Below are 17213 nucleotides of genomic sequence, written 5' to 3'. Positions count from 1 at the left end.
TCATTAAAAAAAAAAAAGAACATTAACAAGTTCAGTTACATTTTCCATGGAGTTATGACATTGCCTGCCTATTCTATGTAGAGATTTTCATAATCAAAATAGCACCCCAAAACTGCTAAAATCAGAGAACTGGCAAAAAAAATACACGTGTATTACTCAATTCCGTAGTACTTTCTCTTCACCTGAACCCCAGTTGTGATTATGTGGAGAAAATTTAGGGCTGACGATGCTTGTGCAAATTAGCATGTGCAATCTGAGCGTTACCAAAGATTTCCAACTCAGGGAGTTCTTCCTCACAGAGTTGGACAAATGGTTATTTAACAAATCACTATGCACAGGGGGGAATTAGTTGCAGGGTTGGAAAGAAGGGGGGCACTTTTCACAGATCTAAGAGGTAACGGAAGGGGGAGAGTACACTGTGGATTAAAAGATGGATTTGATAGGTAAAGAAGTCGGAGAACTTTGACAAAGCATAACTTTACTAATACAAATAAGCTCTCTGAGCTACATTTGAATTCACATCACACTGCACCTGGTAAGAATTAGTCTAGCACAGCATCATCAATCATAGTGTGCTTGTCAGTTTTGACATCCTTTAAGTCGACGTTGTGTGCTTAATGACTACATTACAGAAAATGTAAACAGACACCAAACATACAGGTATGCCCTATTTTTTTTAATCCTTTCTTGATTTTTTAAAAACTCTTTTTGAAAAAAAAATATATAAGTGTGGGGGGGGGGGTGTCTATGAAAATGCAAAGATGTTCACTACCACAAATGGCATGAAGCACAAAGAATGAGGTTGCAGTCTCTGCCCTGAATAAAAATAAATCAACTATGATGGATTCAAATGAAAGGTGATTTTGTGTTTTGGGACGTGCTGGAGTGTACACATGTAATATCTATTCAGAGGTTGTCCTGTTCTTATGTTTTGCTGTATATATGGATCTGCAGGTAATGTGTGAAGTATATCTACACAGTGGGGCTATGCAAAGCCATCAACTCCTTAAAGCCCATTGTAGAAACTCTCATTTATTTGATTTCAGCACTTCTTAAAATTCATCCTTATGTTTGTATCCTTAAGTATGATGAGGACAACATCTGAACTTTCTAAGGATTTGTGCTTGGATCATGCCATTCTCAAACAGGCTCCTTCTCCAATTCTGGCTATAACTTCTCTTCATTTTTATTTCCACACCTGTATTCAGGAATGATAAATACAGAAATCTACACGAAAATTCCAGTAACACCCATGACAAGATTGTCTCCTTATATGAGTTAGGAAAATAGGGATTCTCTGAGCTAATCCTGCCTCCTCCCCAAATAAGATGAAATTTTAGTGCGTGTGTGTTTTCAGTCTCAGAGGCAGGAGTGAATGTGTTAAGGGAGCGTTTCTGCAAATCCCAGTAAGACAAGGAGAAAGAAATAGGTATGGAACTGAGATAACATCTTAAATTAGATTCTACCTCCCTTTCAAACATCTGGAATAGGACAGGTGTTGCTAGTTGAGATGGTTTTTGAAGTATAAGGGGGGGGGGAAATAAGCAGTAAGAGCATTTTAGGCACTACTTGGTGTTATTAAAAGCCCAACGCTGTCAGTGTGAATTGTCTACAAACTATGCCAAACCTGACAGTAAGAACTGTATTTTATGCTATTAAAAATTCCAGTTCAGACTCATAGTGATATGGATAGAAAATAGCAATGATCTGGGAATAATAATACCGCCATAAAATATTTTACAGAATATTTTGAGCTTAAAAGTGCATTGTTTCTCTCACTAGGGCTTGCTTATAATAATCATGGGAATTATTAATATTATTATCCCCATAATGTAGCGTACGTGGGGAAAAGGTCAAAGCTTCAGATAAAAACTTCTCTTGATCACCAGTTGTATTGGTGATGACTGTTTATATACAACCTTTAACCAGATGTTTATCGTAGGCTATATAAATAATTTTTAAAATTATCTTCTATTGATATACATTGAGATTCTTGCAGGATGCATGTTTGGACCCCTGTTTTCCTAATATTAGGTAGTAATACTAATTTTGGTGGGGCTGGAAGATAATGGATTTGAGATCCAGGTGTAAAATATTTAATTTTGGATTGTCAATTGGCAATGTTTCTGTTCTGTTCTATTAGTATTAAAAGCATTCTATTTTCAAAGAAATAGAGTAAAAAAATATCATTTTTTAAAAATAAAATAAACACATAGATGCCGTACCGCTGCTGTGAAATTTGCCGCTGATCAAAAATTAAAGGTTAGCTCATTTTTAAAAAAAATCTTTTAAAAGGATCATTGATATCCCTCAATTATGTTGTTATAAATATTTGTGTATGTGTAGATGCGTGTGGTGCCATCAGTTTTGATAAATCACAAAAGTAAGTGTTAACTGATATGGCTCGTTTCATACATCTTACCTGTGATTGAAATGCATGACTTTCCTAGCAGCATCACCTCCCACAAAATCTCAAGTCTAGGAATCAGAAATGCGTCATAAGTTAAAGTTTGAACAATGTGATCTTTCATTTTAAAAACAGAATGATTTTGGATTAAATACTGAGAACTGCCAAAAGGGGCACCTCTATTTCTGCATGCTGCCACTGGAAATTCCCTACAAGGAACAATTCATCCAAGAAACTTCTATTTTTTGAATGGCCCGCTTCTAAAATAATTGGGGAATGGCTTTTCCATGCAGATCGCCAGAGCAACTTATAAATAAAACTTGCTGATTTTCAAAAAGAAAACTAGCATATCTAGGCTGAAAGAACAGAATATATTAGTCATTGAATGTTCAAGAGATACATTTTACATGGAGAGAGGATGCGGAAAAAAGAGAATATTTTCCCTCTCATGGCCTCTAAGCACAATGTTTTAACTGCTGGTCTCCTCTTTCAAAAACTCCTGATGGTTACTCCTTTCAAGCCAAAGATTTTCAATGACTGTGCCCAAATCCAGCCTATAACTGACTGACTGTCCTTCACAGAGTGTTAATAAAGGGTTACACTGGGTTTAATGAAAATGTACTAGGTTCACATAATTCAGTAGCTAATTAAAAGCACGGCTGAAAGCCGGGAGCGCAGATATTGTTTATATTGATAGCTATTGTATTACTTCGCTATATAATATGAACCTCTTCAGCTGACTGATGCTTAAAGGAGGAACTAACAAATCGCTCAGTTGGTGGTTGACGCTGGTCTTGAAGAAAGCTAGCGAGGAACACTCTGCCGTCTTTTCAGAGCTTGTACACCAGCTGTCACCCAGCTATGGGTGCTGAAAAGCCGCTGTCACTTCATCCAAAGGGATTTACTTGGTCAGAAGGGAAAATTTAAATACAAAGCATACAACGAAGAAGCCAGTAAAAAGGATTATGAGTGCACAGGAGCACATGTGTATAAGACACTAATACATCTTTAGGAAATTTCAGATTCGCCCAAAGCCTGGATTAATGCCAGCGGCAGGGTGGTATATGTAGGCAGGAACCTTTTTACCGTTTGGTTATTATCTTCCAACTATTCAGTGTTAGAGGTCTTTCAATATGCTCTTTCAGGGGGAGGGGGACACCCAGACTCCCCTGCCCACCTCCCATTAAAATCCATCATTCTTAAAAGAAACTGAAAAAGTTCTTCCTGACCTCGTGTAATAAGAAGACGTATGAATCAACCGGCCACATAACCTATTTCATTTGATGTCATGAAATCCAGGGTATATTTTGATTTTTGTTTTCAGTTGATCAATGAGGCACATGCACGCACACACACACACACACGCAAACACACTCACACGGTAATAATGGTTATAACAAATCAGAGAAGGAAGGCGACTGTGGTTTCTGTCGTATTTAGCAACTGTCATGCTAGTGTTGATGGTGGTGACAGGAAAGATCGTTGTATTGTTATTTTAATGCTGGGCTTTAATCAAATATCTGAGAACAGGGTGGTATTGACTGACACCAATGTTGCATTCATAAATAAAATATCATCCTGCAGCTTCCACTTAGGAACTGATCAAACATTGTACCATATAGCTTTTCCAAAGACCACTCTTCCTTCCTTCCTTCCTTCCTTCCTTCCTTCCTTCCTTCCTTCCTTCCTTCCTTCCTTCCTTCCTTCCTTCCTTCCTTCCTTCCTTCCTTCCTTCCTTCCTCTGTCTGTTTCAGCTCAACTCCATGTTGTTTTGCCCACTGTGAGGTCCTGCTTTTTCCTCTAGGAAAAGAGTTTATAGCCAGCTTCCGTCCACTGCAGGAGATTAAGGAGAGGATGGAGTTCCAAAGCTTTTAGTGGAAGGAAATGTAGAAAGAGACCCCAGGGTATCTGGCCCAGGGGGGAAAGTCATGCAAACAAGATGTTATCCCTCTTGGCTGGGCATGTTGTCTTGAGATAGGACAATGTGAATAAATCTGCATTGAAGAGGAGCTGTGCAAGCAGTAGAGGTTGGAGAGAACATTTATCAATTGGTGTTGAAGTGGCAATAACAGTAATGATAATAGATGCCTGGCAAAATAGATTTTTAAAAAATCAGATGACTTTGTGAGTGAAGGCACAGACTCTTCGTTCATGAGTCCATGAGGAAGTTAACGATATGTGTGGCACAAAGCCTTAAGATTGAACAAAAATTCAACAACTGAAAGCAACTGCCTTTAGAGGTCAGTAGAACATCACTGCAGTATTTACACATTTTCTAGGAAGGATTAGAAGGTGGCTTAAAACCTTCAGAGATACACACATGCACACCCAAATGATACACTATCCCCCCTCTCTATATATATACAAGCGTGCGCGCGCACACACACACACACACACGTATAAAGATGATTCCGGCGGGTGCTGCATTACCGTTATCTGAATTGCTTCACATAGACTATCATGTATTTGCCCCAGCAAAGCTGATTACTGGAGCAGCTTGATTCTGACACATCCTTTATGCCAACCCCAAGCTGCCTTGCACAGCCACCTTATTCACGGTGGAGACAGGCCTGCAGCCAGATTGTAAGACAACATATGCAAATGAGATGAGCCTTACACCACTTAAAATGAGATGGCTGTAATATGTAACAGCTTAATGTGCCCAGAGACATGATTGATGCCCTCTTCCCATCACTAAAGAGCTTTTGGGTTAGCTTGAGACACTTTTTAAAACTAAATATGTTTATTTCTTTTTCACACTCATCTTTTTATCAATGTCTTTCCCTCTTTCCTTCAATTCTACATGATGCGGCTGTCTCTAATGTGTCACTGGATATATGTGTTCCTAGCTTAAAAATAAAAGAGCCATATGCCTGCACTGGGGATGGTATAAGTTAAAGAAAAAGATATAGAAGGTATTGGGTGGGTATATCATCATCATCGTCATCATCATCATCATCATCATCATCATCATCATCATCATCATCATCTACAGGAAAGCTATATAATCAAAACAGCATTTTCAGTTAACACCGCCTCCTTGAAAATTGTCAGCCTTTAAAATAGAATGGTTTCAAGGCTGCCACCCGGATATCCGATGTCATAATCCTCACAGCATACAACCCTGTAAACCTGAGCAGCATGTATGCGAATGTGGATTATGTGAATGGATTATTTCTTATTTAAATTGGTTTTTCAAACAACAACAATCTTACAGTCAAATACTTTCTAGCTCAAACTGCCTGCATACTTGCAATGAAAATTCATTTCTTCTCCTTACTGTAAACAGAAAGCAGATTTCTTGATTTCCCCCAAATCAATCGCTCACTGTATGCCCATGGCCTTCACCTAATTAGTATTCTAAGTTCATTTATTTTAGGCCATACATTTCCATTTCCTACGTCTATGTAATGCGATAGACCTAACGCCACGCAGCTTGGTGGGAATCAAAAAAGGTAACTTGTTAGAGCACCGAGATGAATTGGAGGGGAAAAGGTGTATTAATTATTGTTTGTCTAGTAGGTTAAGCTTTGGCTCTTCACCTCGGTGGCCCAGAGGACACTTCTTGCCTTTAGCCATGTCAGAGGGGCTCATTAAAACGTCTCTTGGGAGGAGGCAGAAATTGCAAGCAAAAAGAACTGGTCAGTGTCTCTGCTAGAAGAGCCAAGCAGGGAAAGAATCCCAGACAACTAACTAGGTTGGGTATATCACACCTGAAGTTAAACTGCTTGGAAAATATCAAAGCAGGCGGCGGCGGCAGCTCCTCCTCCTTCTTTTCATCCTCATCCTCACTATAAGAGTTATTGGGAAATGCTGTATCCAATCTCTGTATGATGTGCATGTGAAACTACAAGCTTCTGTCTATTTCTTACTAAATGTAGCTGCAAGCATTAAAACATATACAGCATGAAATAAGTTCCCCCTGGTAGAATAATAAAGGTGATTAGTAAATGAAGGGTCAATTCCCCCCCCCCCCACTTTCTTTTTAATAATTGAACTGATTGTATCCAGTTGGTTGGTAGATGAAAATTAGAAGGGAAGTGTAATTATTAGATGGCTTCTTAAATGTCAGATCAACTGAATGTTGATGTACACTGAGATGATATAGACATAGACATAGACATAGATACACAGATAACACATTTGCTATATATTCTATTGCTCCTATTGCCACTTATGTGGAATAAGTCCTATTCCAATAAACTCAGTGGTGCTTCATTCTGTCTGTTGACACTCAATCTGTAAAATGCATTAAGATTTAACAAGGCAGTAGAAAACAATCTTTTAATTATGAAAACAATCTAGCAAAGAAATGTTATCATTTAAACAGCAAGGGGAAAAAAACAAATATAACAATAACAATAATAATTTTATTAGTGTTATAAGTCCAACAAATTGGAGACACTCAATTATGCAGCCTCTACTTAATTATTTTCCTTCAACTTCCCGTGTATTACTGCACTCCAGAGGAATAGCTGAAAGTCTTGTTACCCCTCCCCTCCCCATTAACCAACTCTTGGTGTATTTAACATACTACCCTACTGGCTAGCGTGTATATTACATCTTGCTCCTTTAGTGCAATGATCGAAAGAGTTATCATCATTCACTTCTCATTAGACATATTATAGAAGTCAATATACTAATATTAATTAGTACATTGATACTGTTATTCTTCTGCCTTAGAAAAATAACAGTTGTGTGTAGCTAAAGTATCTTGGGAAGGAAAATGCATTTAGTAAGTAGGTCTCACTACACCTCATTCCAGTAAAGCCTGGATCTGGATCTTCCAAAATATCCGTATCAATGTGAAAGACCCTGAAGTACAAACCAACTCAGGATAAGGAAATATGATAAATCATATTCCTCTGTTTGTGAAATGGTGCAGCAGTGCAGAATAGCAGTCTAGATCACATTCAGGTTTGCTCTTCGACACAAAATGGTAGCCTAAATAAAAATGCCTTACCTTATTCTGACAACACTGGTGGCCTGAACATGCCTAAACAGAGGCAAGGAGCATTAAATCTGCAAACCAGCTGAGAACCCTTTCCTGTGTGTCACTGCGTTTTCTATTTGACACTCGGTGGGTGCTGCTATGAGGCCACTCACAATCTTAGACACTGTGATAATAGGTAATGAGGCATTCCCAAAGGTTCAAGGGGGCCACGTTGCATAACTGCATTAGCCAAGAAGAAGGAAGGAGGAAGACAATCTGGGAACAATATTAGAATTTTCAAACTGTCCTGGAGACCAAAGTGGTTGATCTATCTGGAAACAAATGCTTGTACCAGACTAACAATTTACTGTCTGCTGCACGTGAGACCCTGGTTAGCCATATCCAGCTGATCTCATGGTTTACAGAATGTTGGAAGTCCAGCAGCTGTGAGGTTGCAGGGGTAAGGGCGAACTGAGGACAGAAAAGCTGAATTTGATACTTTGGATTCAACTATGCAAATCTTTGCTCACAGATCCCTAATGAATATAATATGGCATAAATTCACCACCGGCTGTACTAGAAAATATCATGTTGGTGAAACAGATATATAATATTATAATATACTGTATGTATGTATATACATATGTGTGTGTGTGTGCGTGTGTGTGTATATATATATAAAATTTTTACTGAATTTACTACCAGGAAAAAAATGAAAGAGAATGATTGTACTTTTCCACTGTTTGGCAACATCTATCATACCACACATATCAAAATGACTTTTGAGTTCACGGACTTCCTGACCTGTTATAATGTACTGCAAAGACAAACAGAAACCTGTTGATGTTGCTTCATAAAGTTGATTTGTCCTGATTTCAGATTGGATGCACCTTTCCCAAGTTGTCTGATCTTGTCAGCTTTATCACACGAGCGGTTTTGTAAGGCAACACATTTGTAAAGAAATAAAATCCTTGAAATACAATAGGCCTTTGTTATATGCCTACACACCTATTTGATGATGAATTTATACCAGTGTTTTTCAAACTTGGCAATGTTAAGATGGTGGCTGGGGAATTCCGGGAGCTGCATACTGGATTTATAGAGTAGTTGATATATTCATTGGCTTTGGGCCAGTGATTTATATGATGGTTATAGATGGTTTTGGGGGCTGGCTTTCGCTTAAATGTGGTGTTCTTTAACTGGCATGGTACAGCGAAGTGGTTCTGTCATCATTTACCAAAACTGTTGCTTCTTTCTATAGTTTTAGGGGTGGATGATTGTGAAAAGTGCGCTTTCTCCGGCTCTCACAATGTTTTTTAAAAATGGTTCATTCATGAAGGAATGTACAAACACTGGGGAATTAAAACCCAGACAAAAATAGTCAGCCACCTACACCAGCCCAAATCAGTAGATACAACTACGACATCAAGCTGGAACACAAAGTTATGAAATGGAAAGCAAAGCTGTTCCATTTGTCCTGGATTTAAGTTTAAGAACTGGTTGCTTATTTCTTCTTTCCTTATCCTTTTTTTTTTTTGTTTTTGCTTCATAGTCTTTAGGTAAATCGTTTTTTCTCAGTCCTACATTTTGGTCTAGATGCTAGGGTTAGGGTTAAAGCTAGATGGAAGAATCTCTGTTTGGTTTTCTGCTCATTTATTTCTTTAATTTTGTCCTGTAAATGCCATGATGTATGAAAACTTCCAAAGATGTTGGCAAGTTCCCATTTAAACAAAAGAATTGGTGGGGGTGTGAGGAAGCAACTTTGTTATTTTCCCTTTTGCTTTTGACATTACAACCTGTGTATTACCAGTCCCAAGTATCCCTTTGACCCCTTCACTGTACTGAGGGCCATTTTATACATGATATAGAAAATCAAGTTGCTTTAAAAAATCCTAGAGTGTACTATTTCTGAGAAGACATGGGAAATAAAAAATTACCAACCTTGAATCAGAATAGAGCCTCCTTTACTGAGTTATAAAATCTGAAGAATTATAGCAGCCTTCTCAACGTTCTCAATGTTCTCTCAATATATTGAAATGATAGCTTCCATAAGGCCGCACAGAAAGTGCCAAGTTGGAGAAAGGCTAGATCGTATAACATGAAAGTTCGGTGCAGGAATATGCTATACACCTTAGGTAAAAATTGTGTAATACTTGTAGATAAAAGCATCTTGATCACCCCATAAAGGAGGATAGCAGACCCTACAATGTCACCCCTTCCCAAAATCCTTGGAAACCTACAACGTCACCCCTACAACATCACCCCTTCCCAAAATCCTTGGAAACTGAGACATTTTTTTCTCCAAAGGCTGTCATGTCTGGTCCACAAGTCCTGCAACCCAAAACCTCAAGCTAAAACATTTCCTGGAGCCATTATGGATTTAGGTAAAGCTTCCAGTGTCAACAGTAATGCTAAGAAAAGGGAAAAAAACTTTAAATGTTAAAAATACAAGGCACAAGTGGTGAGATATGAGAATCTACTATAATGGGAACTACCAGCCTACATGTCAAGCAGAATTCTATTCCAGCAACTTTGTTTGGTACCTTGGTTATGTAATACTGCAATACTATATCTCTTTTGATCCCTGCCAAGATGTTTTCATGTTGCAGGTACTCACATATGATTACAATCTTTTTAGAGTAAATCTTGTAATAAATCCAATGGCTGCACAATTGTACCAATTGTATTTTTATAGCATAAGTTTATTGCTATAACTTAAGAGTTCCTAGTATAGGTATGTAAGTTTAAATTAATTTCCCCAATAGAGGCTGATCTTGTACCTACATTTTCTTAATGTACATTAAGTAGTTTGTACAAACTTTTTTCAGCCAAGAAAGATGAATGCCGGTGGATTTGGTTCACTGTTGCCATCTGTGCCATGACAAAGTCTGCATGCTGAGTATAAAGAAATAATTTTACTCTTAGTCTGTGCCTTCAGTGCTTTAGTGAAGGTTTCATCTAATGCACAGAAACAGACACAATCTGTTCTGATTGCCCACAGAATTATTCTTTTGCTATGATTCAACAGATACAAAGTTGCTCATGCTTAGGTATACCCATTGTAATCACCTGAACTGAAGTTGGTCAAATGCCATTGATTTTAATTGGTCTATTCCATCCATAACGACATCTGGATCTGACCTGGTATGGGGAAAGGATAGCCAATTTTCCTGTTTAAGATTTGAAAAAGAACCTGACCAAGACCTGGAGTGAGGTTTGTGCATGCTTTGGCTCTATGAAAAATTTTAGTTTTTCAATATTGGCTGGGTTGCCCAGAAAAATAGGAATTTAGCAAGTCACATGCTGCTCACTGTTTTGCTTCTACATTAAATTTACATAAGCTCAGGGACTTGCACACATGCAATAAAATATAAATATTTGTATGAACTTAGCTCTACCCAATAATAACCAGATCCCACTAATTCTCAAAGTTTAACAAGCTCATGTTATTTAGTATCAAATACTCCAAATCAATATTTGAAGGAGGGCTTCCAATGTTTACATAGCTTGCATTATTTCATTCTTGTATTCAGTTTTTACCAGGACCCTATGCTTTTTTCCTGCAGTCCCTAAAACTGCTTTCCTCAATTTTTTTTTTTAAGTTTATTTGAATGATAGCAACCAGGGAGAAGGGGAGAGAATATAACTTTAAAAAAAAGCTGGAGAGCTACTGTAAAATTCTGTAAAAAAAAAAAAAAGAAAAAAGAAAAGAAAAGCTTGCTTATGTATTTAAATCCTTTGAGCCCACCTATACTTAACTAATCTGGTTGAATTTCATGTTAGAAATCAGAATTTGGGTAAGAAACTTGAGACATTGCTAAATCATCATCATCATCCTAGGAAAAAATAGATTGTTAGAGCAAACAGAATCAGTGGCTTGAGGGAGGGAAGAATAAGTCAGATTTCAAACCTTGGTTTCATAGGTATTCCATCTGCAACTAGCAAGGGGATTTATTTCTGAATTTTGTGTGATCCAAGTTATCCAATATCCATTTGCATATTTAACCAAGTTGTGTCTAGAGATGTGTCAGTGGCTTTGCCCCAGAAGGATACCACAGTACAATTTAAGAAAAACAAAAGCAGTCTCATTAAAGTGATCGTTCAAGAAAATGGTGCTTTCAGCCTCCTCCACGTTCTGAGTGCAAGCAGGTGGGGGGGGGGAAGACGATGTTAGGCCCTTTTGATGTTGCCAACTTCCATTTGCCACCCAACTTTTTTCTCCTCCAAAACCTCTTAGCGAACTTCAAAGGCCTCCTTGCTGCTCGCCTTAATCCAGTGCGCCGAGACCTTTAGTTCAAAGACCTTTCCTTAAACCCTCTTCTTAAACTGCAACCAAAACTTTTTCGTTCCTTTCCACAAAGTAGCAATTACAGCTCGGTTGCGTGGTGATTGGACTTGGACCGATCAGCTCCTGCAATTAATTAATCTCACAAAAGGGACTCATTTCCTGGCATTCAAACTGACAAGAGACAGAGAACAGAAAGGCCTTTCAAAGCAGCTCCAGTAGTAACTCAAGAAAAAGGCCCACAGTATTTGAGGTTCAGGACACACTGGATACTGCTTTAACTCCCTTGTTGATTGAATCATTTTGTTAAAGGGCACTCCCTTTTTTCCTTCTAATATTTCACCTGCAAGCCCAAAATGAAAAGCTTGCACTTAGGTATCCATCCACAAATATAGCTTAAACTGCTACTGAAAGCTTGATACTCTGGCCTTTCAATTTCCTTCATACTGGTCTTCTTTCTGGAGCGTTATACTAAGTTCTTTACCCAGAAAGTGTTCCCTTACATATAGAAAATTCTTGGAAGAGAAAGAGATGAAGAAAGAAAAGAAAAGAAAAGAAAAGAAAAGAAAAGAAAAGCTGACAAGAGATTAAAGCTTTTTATTCAGTATCTCTTTCGTATTCAAATTGTGTTAAGAGCTTGGTGAGAGTTCGACGCAAGCTTGTTCAGGAAGGCTTGTAAAGTATGTACACGGATTTCATGGGAATAGAAAAGAAGCTATGGGCTGGGTAATGAAAGAAAGCTAAGATGTCTTCTGTAGAACAACTCAAGAGTCATTCAATTATTTCAGCGAGCCATCAAGGAACACTTTGAAGATTAGAGCAAAGATTGTTAAAATTTAATAACACAACAAAAACCCACCTCTTCTTTCTGTTGTAAGTTTACAAACAATAAATGTTTGTATACATGATGAATTGGATAAGGTACATTCCCCATATGAATATTGTTTATATTCTGGGTTCCCCACCACAGCACCAAGAAGAGGAAATTTTGCTGCGCTTCCTATCTATAGCAAATGAAACATTCATGACTGGCAGTATTCTTGTAGCAAGGGTGGTGATGCCGTCAACAGGAAATCACTTATAAAAGTAAGAAGGTTTCTCATACTTGTTGGTATTGTTATCTTAACAAAAACCTTTATGTAGCATGACACCAACTTCAATCGGGATAGGCTACATTTAAGGAACAGTAGCCCCATGTGAGATGAACATTAAGAACACAATACTATGCAACTCAGAGGCATTTCAAAGAGATGCTGTTAATGGCTATTTCTTTCCTTCTTTCTTTTCTGGTTTGTGAACACTGTAGTATTAACCCAAAAGATTTCATAGCTTTATGTGAAAATTCATGCATAATTCATTGTGCTTTCCTAAAATAGGTCCATAAAAAGTACCCGTGCCTCCCGCCTTCGTATCTTTCCAGCCTGTCTGCCAATATATCCTTACGTTTGGCAGATATTTTGCTTTACTATATGCATGTTATTCTACATACAAAAAAAAAAAAAGGCCAAAAAAAGAAACTATTACAGAATCAGGCAGAAAATACAAGACAAGTGAAATTCCCAATCATGAACTTTATTCACATAGAGAATAAATGACAAAAAAGCTAACAGGCTTAGATTAAAATTTTCCTTGGAGGCAACTATGAAATATTAGAAAATGTATGCAAATAAACTTCAAAACAAATGGAAATAAAACAATTAGCATTTCTCCCTAAAATATGGATCATGAAGTATTGTCTTATTTAAAGCCTACAACATCATCTCACAACATTGAATATTATTTCACTTAGACATAATCATGTGAAATATGTAATTCAGGAAAGCAATTACACTTCAAGGGATATCTTTGTGTGTGCGTGTGTGCGCGTGTGCGTGCCTATAACACACACCTTTGTTTTCATATCAGGAAAGGTGGTATGCGTAATTTTGTGGAAATTTGAGAATGGGGTACCAGGAACATCTTGTTTCTTAGAGGGAGAGAGCAGGTGTTTTTGCCTAACTAAGGGCTTAATTGGAGTGGGTGTGTATGTGTGCATCGCACAAGAAACAGGTGATTTTTAACTTATTACATACATTATTTAGAGTTATGACTGATCAGGATGGTAGCAAGATTGACTGTATTCATCTTTCTGGCTGTAAAAGAAAAACGATTGTAACACACTCTGAAAAGTGATCAGCAGATTCAGTGAATGGGCATTAAAGTAGCCAGTGCAGTTCAAGGAAAGGACTGAGTCGTGAGCATGCTTTTTTTTTTTTTCTTTCCCTGAAACTTTATGGGTGTTATGTGACATCCAGAAATATTCTTGGAAATGGAAATGAAGTCAGTGTTAGAAGCTGGAGTTTTCCTTGCAGCATGGTAGCTCCTAAAATAATCAAGTGGAAAGAGGCAGGGGCCTACCATTGTCAGAAACCTTTAAAAAAAATCGCACACTGTGAAAGTTAACATGTTGATTCAAACATTTTACTGACATCAGTGGATATACATGCTTTGATTTTGTAAGGAAATGTTAAACTGGCACTTTAAATTTGTTTGTTTAGCATTTATAAGCAGTCTTTCCCCTGGGAGATCTATAGAGCAACCTCTATCGCTTTACTTGATCGCATCTCTGTGAATTGGACTGGGCTAAGCTCCATGGCCAAGGGAGATCTTGATTTTTGGGTCTCTTGAATAAAGTATGAGTGGCAGAATGTATTGGCTGATGAACAAAAACCCCTTGGAATCAAAACAGTAGACATGGAATATGATGAAGATGCAGGAAAACTCTGAACTTATGATAGATTTTTCATAAATATGGAAGTGGATTTGCAAATCTCGTTCATCATCTTCCAGTATTAACCTAATTGAAAAATGGTTCTATATAGCTGGGACAATAGACAATTGTATGCTTCACTAACTGGTGATGGTTTAGAATCCGATTAAGTATGCTTGCCAAAATCACACAATGACATCTGAATGTAAGTACATTTTTGTTTTTATTATGGCATGATTGACAGAAATTTGAGTCAAGATTCAAGGGAAACTAGTACAGCCAGCATTTCATTTGCTAAGTCTGGAACATTATGATAGCCTGGAGATGCAGGAGATTTTTATTTGTGAGGGACAAAATTGTGATTTCTGTTCTAAGGACATATACCAGACTATCTCAAAGTACTGAAACTAGCAAGCAAGTCCAGAATGCATTTGGGAGTTAGAAGGTTCTGGAATTTTCAAGAGATATTCTAAACACAAAGACTTCTACATGGAATAAAATTGCCTTGACCAACTGAGAAAATACTTAGTGTTCAACAGCCCATAAAATTTCTCATTTCTCACCTGTGGTGGAGTGCTCTAACTTAATGTCGCATTCTGAAGTTTCATGGGAAGGAAATCTGAGTCAATTTTGTGTAAAAGCCCTTCAGTTGCCGTTGTGTAATATGTGTGGCACAACACCTCATTTCATTTCATATAATATCATTAGAATTGTTTTAGGATACTTTAATTAATTTACATCGACTTATGTCAAGCAATACATAGTTATGAAATTCATACATTATGATGTCGGCAATTTCAAGGCAGCAAGAATATGTGTGAATAAGCTACTATTAGAACATACAAAGTAAGGGGGTAATAGTAAATAAACCAACAATAAATGACAGGGGGTGCTCTTGTTTGATGTTTTTTTTACCCACAGAGAATGGAGGCTACCAGAGCAACAGACCATTGTGAGAATGCAACAATAGAGTAAATGTGCTTGTTTGCCTTTTCTCTTACCCATAGAAAAATGGAAGTTACATAGTGGCAAATGCAAGGATCAAGTGGGGTGCAACCATTAGAAGTAGGGTTAGAGTGTCTTCTAGCCTGAGAAAAATGTTGAAGGAAAGAAACTACTTTTATATGCCTCTTTCCTTACTGGGTCTAGGATCTAGGGTATGGAGGGCACTCTGTCCTGTGTTACTGTAATAGTATGTGGGAATGACCTTCGGAGACAGGAGGGGAGCTGTGGATTGGACAACCAGTGTGGAAAAGATGTCTCAGCCACAGAAGGAGGGAGGATGTGGGAAGTGTTTCAGAAAGGACCCTCCCTAGTTTTCCGGAAACTAAAAGGGAAGGAGGGGAGAAATACTTTCAGTCTTGCGAGATTCTAATAATGTCACCATACAATAAAGATAAAGCTAATACTCCTGGTTGTCTTATTGTCTGGACTACCTTGCAGGGCTAATAGTTCTTGAAAACCTGATGGTAGTTCTACTCTGAATACATATAAATCACACCCTTGAAGGTAACGGGGAAAAAAAAATACAAACATTTTATTTTGATATCATCGACATCATTGTCATCACCAACACCACCATACTATACTAGTCATCTGTGATATATTCCGCAAATTTGCAGAACTTTACAAACTACATACAGTAGTTGAACTTCTACGGACAATATAGATTAATATAGACAAATATAGGAGAAAAGTTGAACTTCTATAGACAAATGATTGACTTTGAAGTGGGTAAGTGAACAGCCACTGATGAAAATATGTTACACTGGTAAGATGCATAAATCAGAGGTCAAATATAAGCATGCATTTTTCTTTCTGAATGAAGAAATTTCCAGTGTATCTTATGGAATGTCAACCAAGATGAATGCATAATTGTAGCTGTGCATGTCTGGTTCTTCTGGGGAGTATTTATGCATAACTTGAAATCCATTACAATATTCCTACTTAATATTTGTTTTATATAACTGAATAAATTATATTTGTAAATGGTAACAATAAGTGGTTATTGAACATAAACACTTTATTACAATACTTTATTATATTCATGCAGACTCTTATCTAAGTTGCAAATGGAAGTTGGAAACTTTTAACGTGTTTTGCCTTAATATAAGAACTACATCAGCTATTGTATAAACAAGCCATCTTTATTTTTAGTCTATCTATTAATATCTTTGTATCACTCATGGTAATTTGTAACATAAAATGAAGGATGAATTATCCTGTCTTTATTAATGAAACTTAATCCAATGGTTTTTAGTTTCTTCAGTTGTTTCCTATTCAAAAATCAAAAATTGGACTTTGCAAGAGAAACAGAAACACAAAAAGAATATTGAAATCACCATGCAGCTTGAGCCACCCATGACATAAAAGCTGGCACTTTTGTGAAAAAAAATAGTTATTACTTAGAATTCTGTTATCCCTCAAGATACACAACTGCTGTGCCCTTCATTGTAACAGAAATTCTATGTAATAATTCTGCTTACCTTTGAATTAATTTTCAGGTACTGTGAATTTTTATGTGCATTCTGGGAAAATCTGCCGCCCCCCCCCCCCCAAAAAAAGAATGAGGCAAACTGATGTCAGCTTTAACTGACATTAAAATGGATCAAAGTTAATGGAACTTCAGAAAGTATTCAGAATGAATTGCTCTCAAGGGCATCTTAAGGGTGGGATGGGGGACAAATGAGCTACTAAAGTCACTGGCAAAAGTTGCACCCATCCAGCCTGTGATGGCTCTATCAACATCCTGGCCCCAGTGCCTGGAAGAAACGCCAGGTTTCACTGCTTCCTGAAGGCCAACAGGTTTGGGGCTATCTGTATCTCAGTGTGTGTGTGT

Source organism: Python bivittatus, unplaced genomic scaffold, assembly GCF_059951505.1.
Source record: "Python bivittatus isolate LINGU-HERP-01145 unplaced genomic scaffold, Pbiv_v1 ctg000060_np1212, whole genome shotgun sequence".
NCBI classification, from domain to species: Eukaryota; Metazoa; Chordata; class Lepidosauria; order Squamata; family Pythonidae; genus Python; species Python bivittatus.
The sequence above is the reverse complement of the archived record's forward strand: the minus strand, read 5'-3'. Positions refer to the sequence as shown.